The sequence below is a fragment of the Macrobrachium nipponense genome, chromosome 1, assembly GCF_015104395.2.
Source record: "Macrobrachium nipponense isolate FS-2020 chromosome 1, ASM1510439v2, whole genome shotgun sequence".
Taxonomy (NCBI): Eukaryota; Metazoa; Arthropoda; class Malacostraca; order Decapoda; family Palaemonidae; genus Macrobrachium; species Macrobrachium nipponense.
Genome location: NC_087200.1, coordinates 172141595 through 172158052, shown reverse-complemented (window position 1 = coordinate 172158052; position 16458 = coordinate 172141595). Strand labels below are relative to the sequence as shown.

Below are 16458 nucleotides of genomic sequence, written 5' to 3'. Positions count from 1 at the left end.
ATTTTTCTGGCACAGATTTTGCCCAACCCCCTCCATCCTAAAATGGTTCACATAGACATTGTTTGTTCTTAGTGCGTGTTCTTTTAGGGAAGTCAAGTAATTAATGAAGTCTTTTTGTTAGGTTGCAATGAGTATTTGTTTATTTTCTTATGAGTTACCACTGATGTTGATGGAGCAGTTTATCAACTGTTATAAGTATAAAGGTAAATTATTAAGTGACTTCATACCTGATGAGAAAAGTAAAAATTAAGACAATTCTTTGGTGATTTGCAGAGAAAATTCTTTGCTTATTTTCTCTTGGTCAAGTTTCTTGGAACAAGCTTACATGGCAATTATCAACATTATAGTTTGATTAAAAAAAAAAAAGAAAGATCCTGAGGAGTGTTTAAAGAATGTAAAATGGACAAAGGCATCCATGGAGGTACAGTATTTGTGACCTTAAGCTAGTTCTATTTCACATTACTTCTTCTCTTGAGTATCAGAACCTTTGACAAATAAATAACCATTCAGTTAACTTGGATTTAAAATTTCATATTTTTCTCATACAAGAAAACACACATATATAAGAAATTTTATTAAACAAGTCAATCAGATATCATGGCTTTACAAATTGGCAATAAGTAGTAGATTTTGCATTTATGAAATGTGTAAATATATTAATATTAATGGCACTGGTCCCAAATACACATTGTCTTATGTTGGAATCGAGGACTACCTAATTAATTCCAGGACTTTGTGAAAATAAAATCTACAACCACCCTAATTAGGATTAACATATCTACATGCTATTTCTTTATATCTTTAGTAATATGACAAATTTTTAAGTAATTTTTATTTTTCATATCATACAAACCCGAGATCTTTACATAGGGGATTTACTTTCATCGCAAGCTGGAGCCGGCTGTTCAACTATAAACAAGGTGCATATAGTTAGTTGGCTACAAGTGGTAGGGGAGGAATCCCTGCCATCCAGTTGGTACACATTCACTTTATTTTTTGGCCCAGGAAGCAGAATGAGGGGTGGCTAGAGCTGGGCCATTTATGTAAAGACCTCAGGTTTGTATGTTAAAATACAAAGTACTTAGAATTTTGTCATTTCTTCCTGCACATACAAACCTTTGGTCTTTACATAAGGGAGACTTACTTCTATTGGGAGAATTCTGAGCAAATCTCTAAACTGACTGGTAGTTTGCCTCACCTGGGGACTCTTTCCTGGTCATGAAAGAGCAAGGGAAAGAGTCCGATACCTCTGATCTGTTGGACATGTGTGATGTTCATTTGCCCGATTTCTGGGCCTTTCGAATAAATGGAATGTAACGTCGCTAATTTGAAGATAACTTTGGATGAACCCATATGTCAGGGACAATAAAGCTGAAGATAACCAATGAGTCTGTTCACTGTCAGTCCTCTTACCCCCTTGCTAGTGAGAGGGTAGGAGTTGCATCAATTAATACAAAAAGAGCTAATTTATAGATAGGATATTCAGTCATCAACACATGCATGCATCCCTGTCCAGCACAGGGATGCATGCATCGCTTAACCCCTAAGAAGGGGTTAAGCGAGAAGATAGGCCAGTCCCACACACCCCCTCTTTTGCAGCCATACACCTTGGGAGAGATGCCACCTGTCCTCAAGAGCAGGGTGAACTACATGACTGTTAAGCAGCCACCACAGAACCAAAGAAAAAAGTCCAAGGATCTATGGACAATGTCTGAAAGGTAAAAAGGAGGCGAATGTGGTCTGTTGTGACTGCATACCTGACAGACAGGTTCTTCCTGAATGCTAAGGGTAGACCAATGCTCCTGACCTTATGAAATTTTGCCTTGAATGTATTGTTGTCCACCACGTCACAGTGGGGTATGTCCGTTTGATCGTTACATGAAGTCAAAAGAAATTGGAGTTCTTTAATACCACTTCTTAGCCAAGTAGGAACTACGAAAAAGTTGCCGGCACCTAGTTTGGCGGTGAAGTTGTTAAATAGTAAAGCTAAAGGTCTTTGGGAACTTGGTGCCCTTTAGGGTCCTTAGAAACAGAATGCTCATACCCTGTTGATCACCTGGTGAATCAGGCAGAATGACGGGAAGTCATGAGCCCCAGACTTGAATCATGGATTTAAAAGACCCCTCCTTGATGCCAACAGCAATTGAAGTTCCTAGGAGGTCACCTATCCAAATACTGACTAGCCCAATGTTGCTAACCATGGATATGAAAGACTTCTAGATGTTGACAGCATTTGGTGTTCCCAGAAGGTCACCTACTCAAGTACTAACCAGGCTTAATTGTTGCTAAACTTCCCTTGAACACTGTTTCATTTGGACGTGATTGCTGCAAAATCATGGACTTGAGCTGGGAGGGAAAGCAAGACATGCTCACTCTACTCCACAATAACGTGGGTAGGTGTTGTGTGCCAGATGTTCACAAAAGTCCCATCAATGATGTTCATAGAAAAACTGTCGATGCTATTTGCCCGACTGTGGAGGTAGAATTGCTCTTGGAAGAGCGATCTCATTCGCCAGGGGACTCTTCTTGAAAGATAGATCAGAGGCACTGCCCTACAGTACCACAGAGATGTTGATGATCTTGATCACAACCTCAGGAATGTTGGGGGCTGTTACAGATGCCCCACGGATGTCAGCCAAATGTCCACACTGTTGTTGTCTGAAGAGCCATCTTTCTGCTACAAAACCTTCACATAAACAAGGAAAAACTCTCAAAAGAGCCATCTTATTCTTCTCTAAAGCTCCACGTGAACGCGGATGGGAACACAGCCCTGAATATGCTTTGCTGAGGTAGTGTTCCTCAGCGGGAATGTGAAGGAGTGAAGAAACATCCATATAATTGACACTCAATCAGGGTAGGGGAGAGAAGGAAACAGCCTTAACAACCGAAGATTTGATCTCAGTTGTGCAAGTGTAGAAAGGACATGGTTGTGCAACATATGCATCTCTATCTTTGGAGAGCAAATCTTTGGCTAGGGGCATGGTAAACTGCAGCAACGTCAAGAGTCACGGCCATGCAATTTTGTGGCAAGGGCAAAGCTACATCTGCTTACCCAGGGCCTCTCTCTTCCTCCTCATACAACATGAAGCAAAAAACTCGTCATGCATGGCTGCAAATTCTTCCTTCCTTGGAGAGTGCATCTTCAGCTTAGAGGTTCAGAAAACTGCAGAGGCATCACTGAAAACAGCAACCAATAACTGTTCTCGAAGGAATAAAGTGAGGAAGAGAATCCAAGTATTCTAGGAACTACTCTGGCACTGAAGCAACACTCTTCTGTGTCCCAAAGGACAACAGAAGGAAGGGGAAGGAAGACTATCTAGGCGGGAACAGCACTGACGGCAGATGGGGATGTAAGTTCCGGGAAGACATGGTTGTGGCCTACAGCAAGAGACAGAAATAACTATGCAGCAAGAAAGAGTGAAAATAACAAAATGTAACAATATAACCTGTTGCATTATTTCAAAATAGACAAAATATCTCAAAACAAATATTAAATTATAAGAATAATTAAGAATTATGTTGATCAGCAGGCAGCAAGACACACTTCTGTCTCCAACGCAGCTAATAGAAGAAGTGAATGTGAACCAACTGGATGGTGGGATTCCTTCCCTACCACTGGTAGCCAACTACCAATATCCACCTTGTTTTTAGTTCAATGGCTGGGGCCCAGCTTACACTAAAATTAAATCCCCCATGTAGAACGAAGGTTTGAATACATGTAGGAACAAATATGTATTACACCGAGTTTTTAAATTCATTACCAAACCTTGTCTTCCTTTAATTCTAACCACTCAGCCACCATCACTGTAGTGTTTTAATAATTCAAAATTTACTTATAATAGAATAATCAAGATAATAATAATATTTAGTTTTTCCAAAGTAATTAGCCAAAAAAGGGCCAGAGTAGAAAAAAATACAAATATATACATTGTAACATCCTTCTATGTATGATAAAACTATGTGGGCAATTGGTACAAGAAACCATGGATTAAATGTTCAAATACATACACATACATTCATATTTCACACATTAGTAGTTCAAAAAAATTCCAGATCTTAAAAATCCTGCAAAAGTATATATTTCAATCAAGGCACAATTGTAAATATTTTAAGACCAAATACTTTGTTACTGACTGTGAAAGAATGTTTTACATATGCACTTTTCATACTTAGGGGAAATTTTAGGAAATTGCTAGGTAGCTGCTGAATGTTATAATTTCAACTATACAATCATCATTCCTGGAAGATCATGTAAGGAACCTAAAATAAAATATAGATGAAGCTGGTATTGGTAACCATATGGTATACTAATGCTTACACGCTTCTGTACAACTGTTAATGTAATTCAAACACATAAAATTTATAAGTCATGCAGAATTATTTGGGATCAACAACATCATCGTGCAACTAAAGTCCCTTTGAGATATGATGACTTTAAGTTTGACCTCTTCTACAAAATAATAATATAAAGTCTGAATTCTTCACAAAATGCATAATACTACAGATTACTGAATACTTTCATAACTAAATTTAAATAGTCTTATCAGTAGTACAATACAGTAAAAGTTCTACCCATACAGAAATGCGAGAACAGGAACTTTCAAGAACTTGATCACAGTTCATAAATGAGAATCTGATAAAAACATGCAAGATATACTATGACAAAATATACAGATAAACAAAATCACACAAATTCTGTTTCCTTCTGCTTTACATAAAGAAAATAATGTGCATGAGTAAAACTATTGTCTAAAAGACATTTGCTGACAATGAACTCTATGATGTACAGATGAACTTCATTAACCTCTGTTTTTGTACTTGTATTCAACAAAAACCATTGAACCATTATTAAAACAAAAAAAAATTCAGGAATAGATTAGTTTTTTTTTATCTGGTTAGATGCTGATACATACTTGTTCAGGTTTAAAGCTTGAACACCTGCACCTAGCATGACAACATTTTGCCCTAATTTTACCTGGAAGCCATTGATAAAAACCTTGTCTTTATTTCCTATGCATGTCTTTTCTGTTTTTACCTTATATATTACTGATAGTAATTCATTACACCATTATAGCACCATTAAGTTTTTGCATATTACAGCATAACTACAAATAAAATTTACTATTACATCATCTATATATTACACAAGCAAAATTAATGCCAATAAGGTTTGTCTGACATTAACTCATTTAATAATTCACCAAATTTTTTTAAACTATAAGGATAACCACCATACAGCTACATTTGCGGCAAATGTTCCATTGCACATTGTACTCTTTGAGTTGATATATCATCACTTACATAGTCTAAATACGACAAGTATCTTACAGATGAAAAATAACCTATTTCTTATTAAGGCACACAAACACACACACACACACACTTGAGAATATGAGGGAAATGTGTATATTTATGTGTTCAACATTCATTCTTCTTACCGGGGAAAAACTCCAGCAAAATGTCATGTTTATATTTAAATTACCTTGGCGTAAACTGAAGAGATGAAGGTAATTTTCTATTTGAATTCTTCTCTATATAAATGTTCTGTATTCCAAGCGAGTTTGAAAAAGAAAATCCAAAACCTATGGCCAATGTAGTACTAATACAGTAAATGTTGAAATGGCTGTTTGACTCCTTCACTGTATATCTAAATAATTTTAAAAACATCATCCATGCTTGCAGCAAAATCTAAATATGATTTTAATTAAATAAAATACTCATCTTTAAAACAACATTATTTTGCATTTTACTGCCAGAATTTATTAAAAGTAGCCAGCCATTTTGTAAAATCCCAACTGAATCTACTTCAATATGACAAATGTTTTTAAATAGTGCTAGTAAAGTCATTCTCAGAGTGAATTACTCTTAATAGACATGCTCTAAATCAGTACCTATCAATTTCAGAACAGGCAAGGCCTATAGCATGTAAGCTAGTCTTTTAATTTTTACCTAATCCACAGAACACCACAAAACTGTTGTCTACGATCATTGTTACTATAATTACTGATGAACTTATCTATGCAATTATACTTGGTTAAATACTCTAACTGCTATATGAAATAAGAAAAATGTCTTTTATGGCATCAAAGGATTTGGCCTGTCAGTAACAGAAACACCTTTTGGTGCCCACATTGTTGAATGAGCAACACATGATGCTAAAAAAATTGTCATTGTAACAGTGCCAGAAGTCCTTCAAGACAGTTTGTGATCATAAAAATCTTTACTTGGGGATTGGTGAAATCACATGAAGGTAATTACAACATCAGTGAGAACAACACTAATACGTAATCAAGTGTCTACATTTCTGACATAAATACTTTTCTATTGATTCAGAGTGTAATCATTAAGATCATATTGTACATAAAAAAATAAGCATCAATCATTACATATATCTTCTGTAGGGGCAAAGCTCATAGTAGATGACTGGATAAATGTACATATATTTTCACTTGGCTAAATTTACTAATTGCTAATTTTATTAAGTTTTCATAATTATTCAATATGCAAGATTAATTGTTTACATGATGTATTTCAGGATCTGTTGTGTTGTTGTTTAAGCTTTTCTTCTGCATTCCTGCTACAACACGATGGAATAACGATGGAGTAAATTACCAACGGAAACTGTTATTCACTCTATTTGGGTTGTATCACCATCACTCCATTTACTTGATTCTTGGTTTAATATCAGTTAAAAGTTGGCAAATATGTGGCTGAATGTGAGGGAGGCTGAAAATTCAGAAAGGTAATGGCTCTAGTATATAGTGGGGAAGACTGAACATTCAGAAAAAAAGCTTTTAATCCACTACCTAGTCCTTGGCTTAGGGCTCCAGGTATCCATGCTATATATTTTTTTTTACTTAAATGCTAAGTGTCTAATGTGAAATGTTCAACTATTGTATTAAGTGCAATATAGTTCTGTTCTTGCTCCATTCAGTTATTCTGTACATTGTCATTTCTTTCTGTTTTCCTTCCTGTCGTGTATACCTTAAACACCTCATTCATGCGTACAGTGTACTACTGTGTAACTATTTTCATGTCACTTGATGAGTTTCTAGTTCCATGCAACACACCAAGATTTAATTACATCCTAGTCCTTTCTGATAACTGATGTAATTATCATTTGGAGGCCTATGTAAGCCTCTAGTTTGCGTAACATACATAATATAAATCACACATGCATAATGTACAATGGGTTGTATTGAGTTTCAGCTAATACCATCGGAAAGAAAATGGATATGCACATTTCCTAAATTGAATGCAATATATATAAAGTAAAATTTGACTTGAGAGATACTACTGTAGTACTAATATTCTGGACTGCTACACTCATAAATTTGAGAAGAAAAAAATGCTACTATACAAGTACACCATATCACGGAAGGTTTAATGTGAAATTATTTCTTTAATATGAATATTACATACTTACGGCAATCTGCATAAATTCATGCATGATCATTTTATTGAAAAACTAGAAAAAAATACTTGGGAACATCGTAAACATGAAAAAATCATAATTACAAACATTGTAAATGTTTAATTCTTCACCTCATTTATTCAGCAAGCAAGCTGCATACAAACAGCCAGACTCTTCTTAAGGTTGATAAGCTTACAGGCCCCCATGGGAAATTCTTTATTGTAAGCCCTTGCTTCCTGACAGTTATTATATATGCATATAAGGCAACTAAGTAGTGGATTGACAGCAGTAATAGTCACATTGCTTTTTATGCAACCTTTGACTTCAATAACCCAAAGATTATAAGCTATGCACCCAAGGTGATAAACTGTGACTGAAGTGGTCCAGGCTAAGTACTAGACCTTCAAAAAATTTTAAATGACAAGCAACTAAATAATGGTGAAAGTTCTTAACAGAAACCTTTAATTCTATAATTTAATGTTGCACATGGTTGTCATCCTAGTAGGAGCTTTGCTGATTTTTACCTTTAATCAAAAACTTTTGGCCTAATGGAAGATGGCATCATTATACTAAACAAATTTTATTCTACCTATTTGGCAACACTAACTCTGCACTGAACATACATTTACGTAAACGTTTTTGCTTCAAGCTTCAGATTTTTTAAAATGCTACTGTTAAAATTATTTTCCTTGATATCCAAAGGCACTTTGGGACTTTAGCTTCCATAAATAATAGGTCATAATGGCAGTCTACATTTTCTAATTATGGTACCTAGGATTTAAAGAGCATTCTTCAGATATAAGTCTGACAATGAAAAAACCTTTTTACATGACATTCAATCATCAAAATAAAAAATGAGTGATGTAAATAGAAAGCATGGAATTATCTACAATTAAAATCTGATCAGCATGTATGATTTTAGTGGCTGCACTAAATACAACCTATCAGCGCAAGTCTCAACCTTCTAGCACTTATGGGGTGGGGTTTATGCATGTGAAGATACTTCAGTTCTCTGCTATGTTAACTGATGATAAACATGCAATAATATGCTTAGTAAATTTCATGAAAAGGTTTAGTTAGAGGAAATGTGATGGAATTCAAGATGAGGCAGAGAAATCAGCAGTCAGGCTGAAGCCTGATGCCATACCATGCATCAAAACTCATTTCAAATGTTCAAAGTGCATTATGTCAGTCATTATAAATAACCTTATCTGAACAAAAGACACTGGCCATCATACATACTCTCATATTTATAAAGTGCATCTTTATAAATATGCAGTATGCATAGTGCAGTGAGACAGTACAGCAAGATATTCAGTAATTAATAACATAAAAATTCTGCATTAGATGTCAAGGTTTTGCATTCAAAGCAACCACCAACTTAGTCAAGTGAATAAATACACTAAATAACAAAGGAATGCTTTACATAATAGAAATTTAGAAATTGGCCACATTATTATTATTTTTATATTATTCAGATACATAAAAATTGAGACTGTTTTAGGCTGAATCAACAAAGATTGCAATTACGGGAAAAGTATTATTACAGCAGTATTTAATATCTTCAATAAGGAATAAAACCAAGTAATAATATGTTGATTCCCCATGTAAATGGTGCTTTCCTTCAGAAAATCTGTCAGAGTTGCTTAGTTATGTAATATTGGAGAACTAAAATAAAATTGAGAAGTAAAACCAGCAAAAATGAATTTAAATGCATAAATTCCATGACTTTAAACTGGTGTGCTTTTAGCAAGATTTCTCCAATATTACATAACTAATCTCTGGTCTTATGCAACTCAGACAGGTTTTCTGAAGGAAAGCAACAAGTACACTGATATTTTATGATGAATAAACTAGTAGTACTTTTATATCATAGGGTAGTTTATTAAATTGTTTTTGTTCAATATTAAGTCTAAGACTGTTAATCTAAAAATGCTCTTCAAATTATTTTGTACTTATAACTTAGTCATCCTCACAACTTTACTTCAGCAGTTCTATTACTGTTTCATAGAAGTTTCCATATTCTGTTAAAAAAGCAGAGGCTTTTTGTTCTGCTGCTGTCTCACTGTAAAATATCAAAGATCTACTTTCCTTTGATAGTACAGTCTTCAAAGCAACCTACGCATTAGAGTTTAACAATAACTTAGAGTACCATGTACACTAACATTTATAGCACCTACTCTAACTACTATTTATCAATTTCTGTGTTTATTATTTTCATCTGCATATTACAAAGTGTTTCTTACACTTGTTTTTTGTGTTCACATAGAAGCATAGTAATATGGAAACCTTTTTGGCTCATTCCCTTTAATGTACATACAGTAATATCACAAAAGGGAAAAACTTTGTACATTATGAACAGTAATTTCTATAAATGTATCTTATGTCATACTGCATCCACAGGAGACACTTATAAAAACAACAGCTACACCTACATCGTTTTCAGTGCTTCATTCAGTCCCACAGTCTTGGGTGATTTTCTCTTAAAACATATCTGCGGGTAATTTTCTCTTAAAACATATCTGCAACACTACCTCATACAAAAATATTTGAGATTTATATGGCCTTCACAATTCTGAATAAAATTCCCAGCCTGCAGGAGCATCAATTACATATAAAGTCAAAAGTAGCTTAACTGATTTCTATCAAGGTACTAAGACAGAAAATTAAATTTTACAGTCTCAACTTTACATGTAAGTAGTGCTAGCCATAACTTCAATCTACTGTGTCCTAAAATATAAAAAAATAAAAAATCATATACTATACTTAATAATTTCTAAATGCACTGATATGTTCTTACATATGAAAAGGGAGAATGATAACTGGGGCTTAAAAATGATATTAGTACATATTAAGATTACCATGAGCATTACCCATAACAGAAAGAGAACATGCTTAGTTCTTTGTATCGTCAAACATAATGGATTAGTTGTGGTAATAAAAGGACTTCTTGATTATCACTAATAGTATAAGGCTTTTCAATTGTAAGCCCTAGTTACCTGTGCCTATGAGAATCATCGTAAAGTTAGTTGAGAAATGACCGGTTAAAATATTTTTCAGAAATGAAATCATATGAGCTGAATTAGCATGATACTTAATAAAATATGGCAAACTGACTGACCAACTGAAAACTTCCTGGCATCAAAAACTATAATTACCCACAGATGCCTGAGTAGTGTACTATAAAGATTAGTACATGAATGATTACAAATGTAAATTGAAAATAAGAGAAATTTTATGCCTACATTCTGACTAATAAAAGTTTTTAAACTTGGTTCTGATTATGTATCGAGGTTCAAGAACATTATAACAAAATAACAGCATAAATACTACATGACTAGGGCTTTACTAAATACCAAGCCTGCTGTAACATGTTACCATGATCACATAGCATGACTAATACGTTTGTCAAGAATCTTTTGAGCCGCTTCAATTAGGGGTTTGAGAGTTGTAGTACTGACTGCCTTATTGAGAAACCTATGAGACAGAAGTTCTTCTGAAGATGCACGTTTTTCAGTATCAACTTCCAGGCACCGATTCAAAAAATCCTGAAACAAGAAATAAAACCCTTATGAAATTTTCATTCTTCCTCTTTACATTAGCTGCATCATAACACATACACGAGGCTCATCAGCTGTGCATCAACCCAGACCCCATACCCACACACAACTGGATTATTCACCCTGGTGTTGTGCATAATCTCTCACTTCCCGGATGTTAAGACTTTTCCTGTCCAAACCTATTTCATGTCACATAGACGTCTTTCTTTCCAGGCAGGTAATGAATGAGAAAAGTTACAGAAAAAGTGGTACTTATATCAAGAGGTCCACAGGTAAGCCATTTAACTAAGTCACACTGCTTGACAATTTCTCTTTAAATATTCTTAATCACTAATTGGAGGAAGATTTTATCTATAATATTTGAGTTCCAGGATCCCTTGGCAATTTTCATTGTCTTTCTTCCTTTAATAAAAGCTGATTCTACCATCTGGCTTTTGAAAAGACAATTGCCACTGTATATTATAAGTGACAAATTCCTGTTGAATCTGTGATTATAGTCGTTTATGGGGTTCAAAATAGCTATTGTTTTCCATATCTAACAGAACATTTATGTTGTATTAATCTCTGGGAGAGTGATTTTCCTGTAAAGCCAATGTAAAACTTATTGCAGCTTTAGCCAAATCCCTGATTAACATCCAACAAAAGCCAATTCACAAAGACACCGGAGTATATGAAATCCCTTGCCTGGATAAACTGAGATTTGTCCATACAATTTATAGCAGCAATTGTCGGTTCAAAAGCCAGATGGTAGAATCAGCTTTGATTAAAGAAAGAAAGACAATGAACATCGCCAAAGGATCGTGTGACCCAGACATTATAAAATCTTCCTCCAACCAGCGATTAAGAAGATTAAAGAGAAATTGTCAGCCAGTGTGACTTAAGTCAAATGACTTACCTGTGGACCTCTTGGTATAAATACTGCTTTTTCTGTAACTTTACTCATTCATTACCTGAAGAGAGCCAGCTGATACCTGAAATATAATATTTACTTTCTACATTTTGGCATTTTTATGGGCTCCTTTGATTAAATATGTATACATAATGCATACAGTAGAACCCTGAGCCTCGATGCTAATCTGTTCCGGAAGAAGCATCAAGGTGCAATTCAGTCAAGCTCTGAATAAATTTTTTCCATGAGAAATAACTGAAAATGGATTAATTTGCTCTTGTCCACCTCTTATTACCATAACCTTGCCTTTTTACACATAATATTACACTTAAATTACAATTAAATAAGTTCAGAGTTAAATTATACGGCATAAAAAAAACTGGCCTAATTCCCATGCGGCATATTAATGATGGCTGAACAAGTGCAACAGAGTAAGCTAGGTATAGTATGTACTGTACTGGGTAGGCACAAAACTTACTGCTATTGATAAAACATGGAAAAACAACCTTAACTATTACAGTAAATTAATAAAATATTAAAACTACTATATAAGATGCTAAATCAGTTACAAAAATGCCTCTTTCATACTTTCAATAATCTCCTTAAGTTTAATTGTGGTTCTTACCATTTCCTCTTCTGCTTGTCTGCAATGGTTGTCTTGGGACCCTGATTAACTCAAAATACAGTACAGCAAGCCACAAAAACTAAGGAAATATTCCTGTACAAGCGTGTACCTGCTCAAAACAATAGCAGCAGAGTGAGCTGGCTTTAAACAATAATGCCACCAACAATGCCAAGTAGCAGTTTTTTGTTCGAGATCTGATGCATAATTTACTCAAAACTTCGCATCAAAATCCGATCATGTCAAGTTCTATTACAGTAAAGGAACAGGGTTCTACTGTAATTACTATTATAATTTTCCCCATTTTGCCACTCAAAGTTAATCTTGTAAATAAACAATCACAAGGCATATCTTTCGCTCTTTCTTTGATCTGCGATTCTCCCACTTGTCCTGCCACTTGCCTGTCTTCGCAGAAACCACCGCCGTCAGATACTAAAATCCAAGAATTAATCAAGAAGCTGCCAGAGGGCGCACGAAGCTAATAAAAGAGGTCACCGAGAGAAACTCACTCAGACGCCCCATATCGTAAAACTCCTCAGACATGCCCCCAACTCCCAGTGAGTGGCAATTCTCCATCTGCTGAGCTGCCCCCTTGTGTTTCACGTGGCTGCATTCTGGATATTCTGGACCACACTTGATGGTATTGGGGTGAATTTCCCTTCCTACATCGGCACCTTTTAAGAAGTGGGAAACCAGCAGCCAAAGACTGTAAAGTACGGGTGTAGTTGGCAGTCACTTTTGTTTCTATTACTGAATTTTTTTCCCCCATCTCTGTGCTTGTGCAAACATTCACAACTACCCCTTGTTATCCCCCCACAGCTGTGCTTCCCTGTTCTATGAAACTAAACTAATTTAAGCACTGTGGTTCCCTTGAATGAGATTTACTAGGGCTCATTGCTTGAATGACCTCCTGGTATTAGCAGTCACTAAGAGAATTTACAAACAGAAATAAAGTAAATCAGTGTCTGTTTCACACCCTCCCATTCAATACAATAACTTTCTGTGAAGTAATTCAGTCCTTTCTTGCCCTTTGAGGGAATTCTGAGAATGTAAAATTCATATTAAGCAAGTCTGCAGATGTGGCAGGATCACTGCATTTGACCAGTCCTTTGTGTTGTAAGTGTGTTGATAGAGCACTGCCTTGTTTCAGATATCCCATTCCCTTCATCCCTGCTGTGAGAGGTGGACTTCTTTATCCTTAAAATGCTCGGGGCATCCTTTATTTGCACTCCAAGTCCTCAGCACGTCGGTAACCCGGCCACGTGATTTCAGTGCTGCAAGCAACTGTTCTTTCAGTAATAAGTTGAACCTTGAGAGTCCTAGTACATAGAGTAATTAACTTGTAAATATATACCCTTTACATTTTATCATTAGAGTTTTCCTTATATTTTCCTTGGAAATCTAATCTCAGCCCTAGGCTGTATATTTCTGTTCATAAACTAGACCTCATAAGGCCCTTCCTTTTGATTAAGTCAGATGTGTTTAACAGTTGTCTAAGCATGAAGAGTCTAGATTTATGAAAGTGGCAACCTATGCGGAGAATCTCTGTCAACAAATAGCAACTGCTAGAGTTGATTTCATGAGAAAAAACAGACCTGAAATCTCAGCGCCATTAACCTCTTCACCACTGGAACGTACACATGTACGTCTTTTACAGTCCAGTAATAAAAGACCGCGACATATGCTTAAAAGTCTTTCATCCCTCCTTGAAAAGCAAAGCTGCTTTCTTCAGCTTGGACGGTTTCCAAACACAGTATTGTGTATGAGAGAGGTGCTGAAGCTCCACCCACAATTCATTCTAACCAATGAGCGTCCGATGGACGTCGTGACGTCATTTTCATATGGGATATTAGGAAGGGTACTGGCCAACACATGCCAGTGCGCCTCAGGCTATTATCTGAGAAGGATGATCACGATTTTGTCCGTAAACCATGTAGATTAGAATTCTGAACCTTTTTCCCTTTTGACTGCAGTTATTTTATTTGATTGCAGTTATTTTATATGTTTTTTTTCAGTATCATATCAGATGATAGTGTTTCTGAGTATCATATCAGATGATAGTGTTTCTGAGACCTGCCAAATCTATCAGATAATGATTATAGTGATAATTTTTTAAGAGGTTGCCAGTGACAATGAGTGTTTGGAAGACATTGAACCTATTGTCAATGAATGTTCATAAGTGATCCATCTTGTGACGTGCGCCCAGGACCCAGCACCCCCGATTCACGGAGGGTGAAAATGGGATTCCTGCTTACACACCAGATTTCACTTGCTTATGTGATGCATTTTTATTCTTTCTTTTTTGTTGTGATGTAATTGACAAATTGTGTGAATGGATGAATGCTCGGGCAGAGTAGTACTTTCATTCAACAGGAAAGCGTAAGGTGAAAGGAATTCTATGAAGACCTGTTACTCGTGATGAGATGTATGTTTTTTATAGCTTGCTGATGTTAATGGCGGTGAATAAACTGCCCCATATGTATATACGTATTGGTCACGAGATGCTGTTGCTTTTATTATTATTATTATTACAGTGGTCCCCCGTATTCGCCGGGGATGCGTACCAGACCCCCCCGCGAATAGTTAGAATCCGCGAATGTTTGGAACCCCCCTCTAAAAATGCTCATAAACTCCTATCCTGAACATGTAAACACCAAAGTATCCCTAAAAAGACCATCCTTCATCAAATATACATAAAATATCCTATTATGGTTCATATTAATCTTTGAAATATTATTAATACTGTTTTAAAGTAAATCTTACATTTTATGTTTATACATAAATACATACCATGTACGTACTGAATGACTTAGTTACGTATGTGAAAATAATTCAGTCCCCCCATAAGTATTCAGTCATGCACGTTATCTTTCATACTGTTACTATTTGAGACATCCATTTTCTTTTTACAAGGGAACAATTGCATGTGAAATCACAAATACCAAATGTCTACTTAAAGTATTATCCTACATCAAATATACCATTGAATTGGTATTATTAATATCATTTTAAAGTAATCTTAAACATTTTACCATTAGAAATATATAAACAGCCAATAGCAGAGAGAGAGAGAGAGAGAGAGAGAGAGAGAGAGAGAGAGAGAGAGAGAGAGAGAGAGAGAGAGAGAGAGAGAGATTACATAAAACCATTAAATTCTTTGACCATTGTATGGCATTGTCACTTTCTCAGCTCCGAGCGTCACTGGAGTTGAGGTAGGGAAATTGATACAGAAAAAGACGAAGGGAAGAATTTTCATTTGAAATTAGTTATCGTATTATTACTACTTCTATTATTATTATTATTATTTGAAAATAAAATAAACACGTGCATCTACCATAAAAAATTCTCTCATCTCGGTAAGAAAGAGGGGTTATCCTTACAAGTGAAATGGAAAGGTCATTTTCATCTCTTTAAAATACTACCATTATGAATTTTGTAATTATTATTACAAAATTCATAATTATTATTATTATTATTAAATAACTGAAATTATTAATAAACATTTTACATACTAGTACCATAAAAATTCTTTCATCTCAGTAAAAAGAGAGAGAGAAGAGAGGAGAGAAGAGAGGAGGAGAAGAGGAGAGAAGGAAAGAGGAAGGTGAGAGAGTGAGAGAGAGAGAGAGTGTTTAATCCTCTGTCTGTTCTCTCAAAAAATACTTATAACGCTTCCAGCGAAAGAGAGGGAGGGAGTTACCAATATGACACATTATCTTGTGTGGCAAAAGAGAGAGAGAGAGAGAGAGTTAACCTTAATTAAAAGTGACATGGATAGATTACTATTGTATTTCTTTAAAATATTATCACATAATATGAATTTTGTAATTACAGTTATTATTATTATTATTATTATTATTATTATTATTATTTGAAAGTATTAAAAACAAATAGTAAAAGTACTATAAAAAATCTCGAGTCTCAGTAAATGAGAGAGAGAGAGAGAGAGAGAGGAGGAGAGGAGAGAGGACGA

The 16458-nt window shown here is 35.2% G+C and overlaps 1 pseudogene; it reads right to left on the bottom strand.

Annotated features, from left to right (window-relative positions):
- Nucleotides 1-559: 559 nt before the first annotated feature.
- LOC135218999 (serine/threonine-protein kinase PAK 2-like) overlaps nucleotides 560-16458 on the bottom strand; it is a 288649-nt pseudogene continuing 272750 nt past the window's right edge.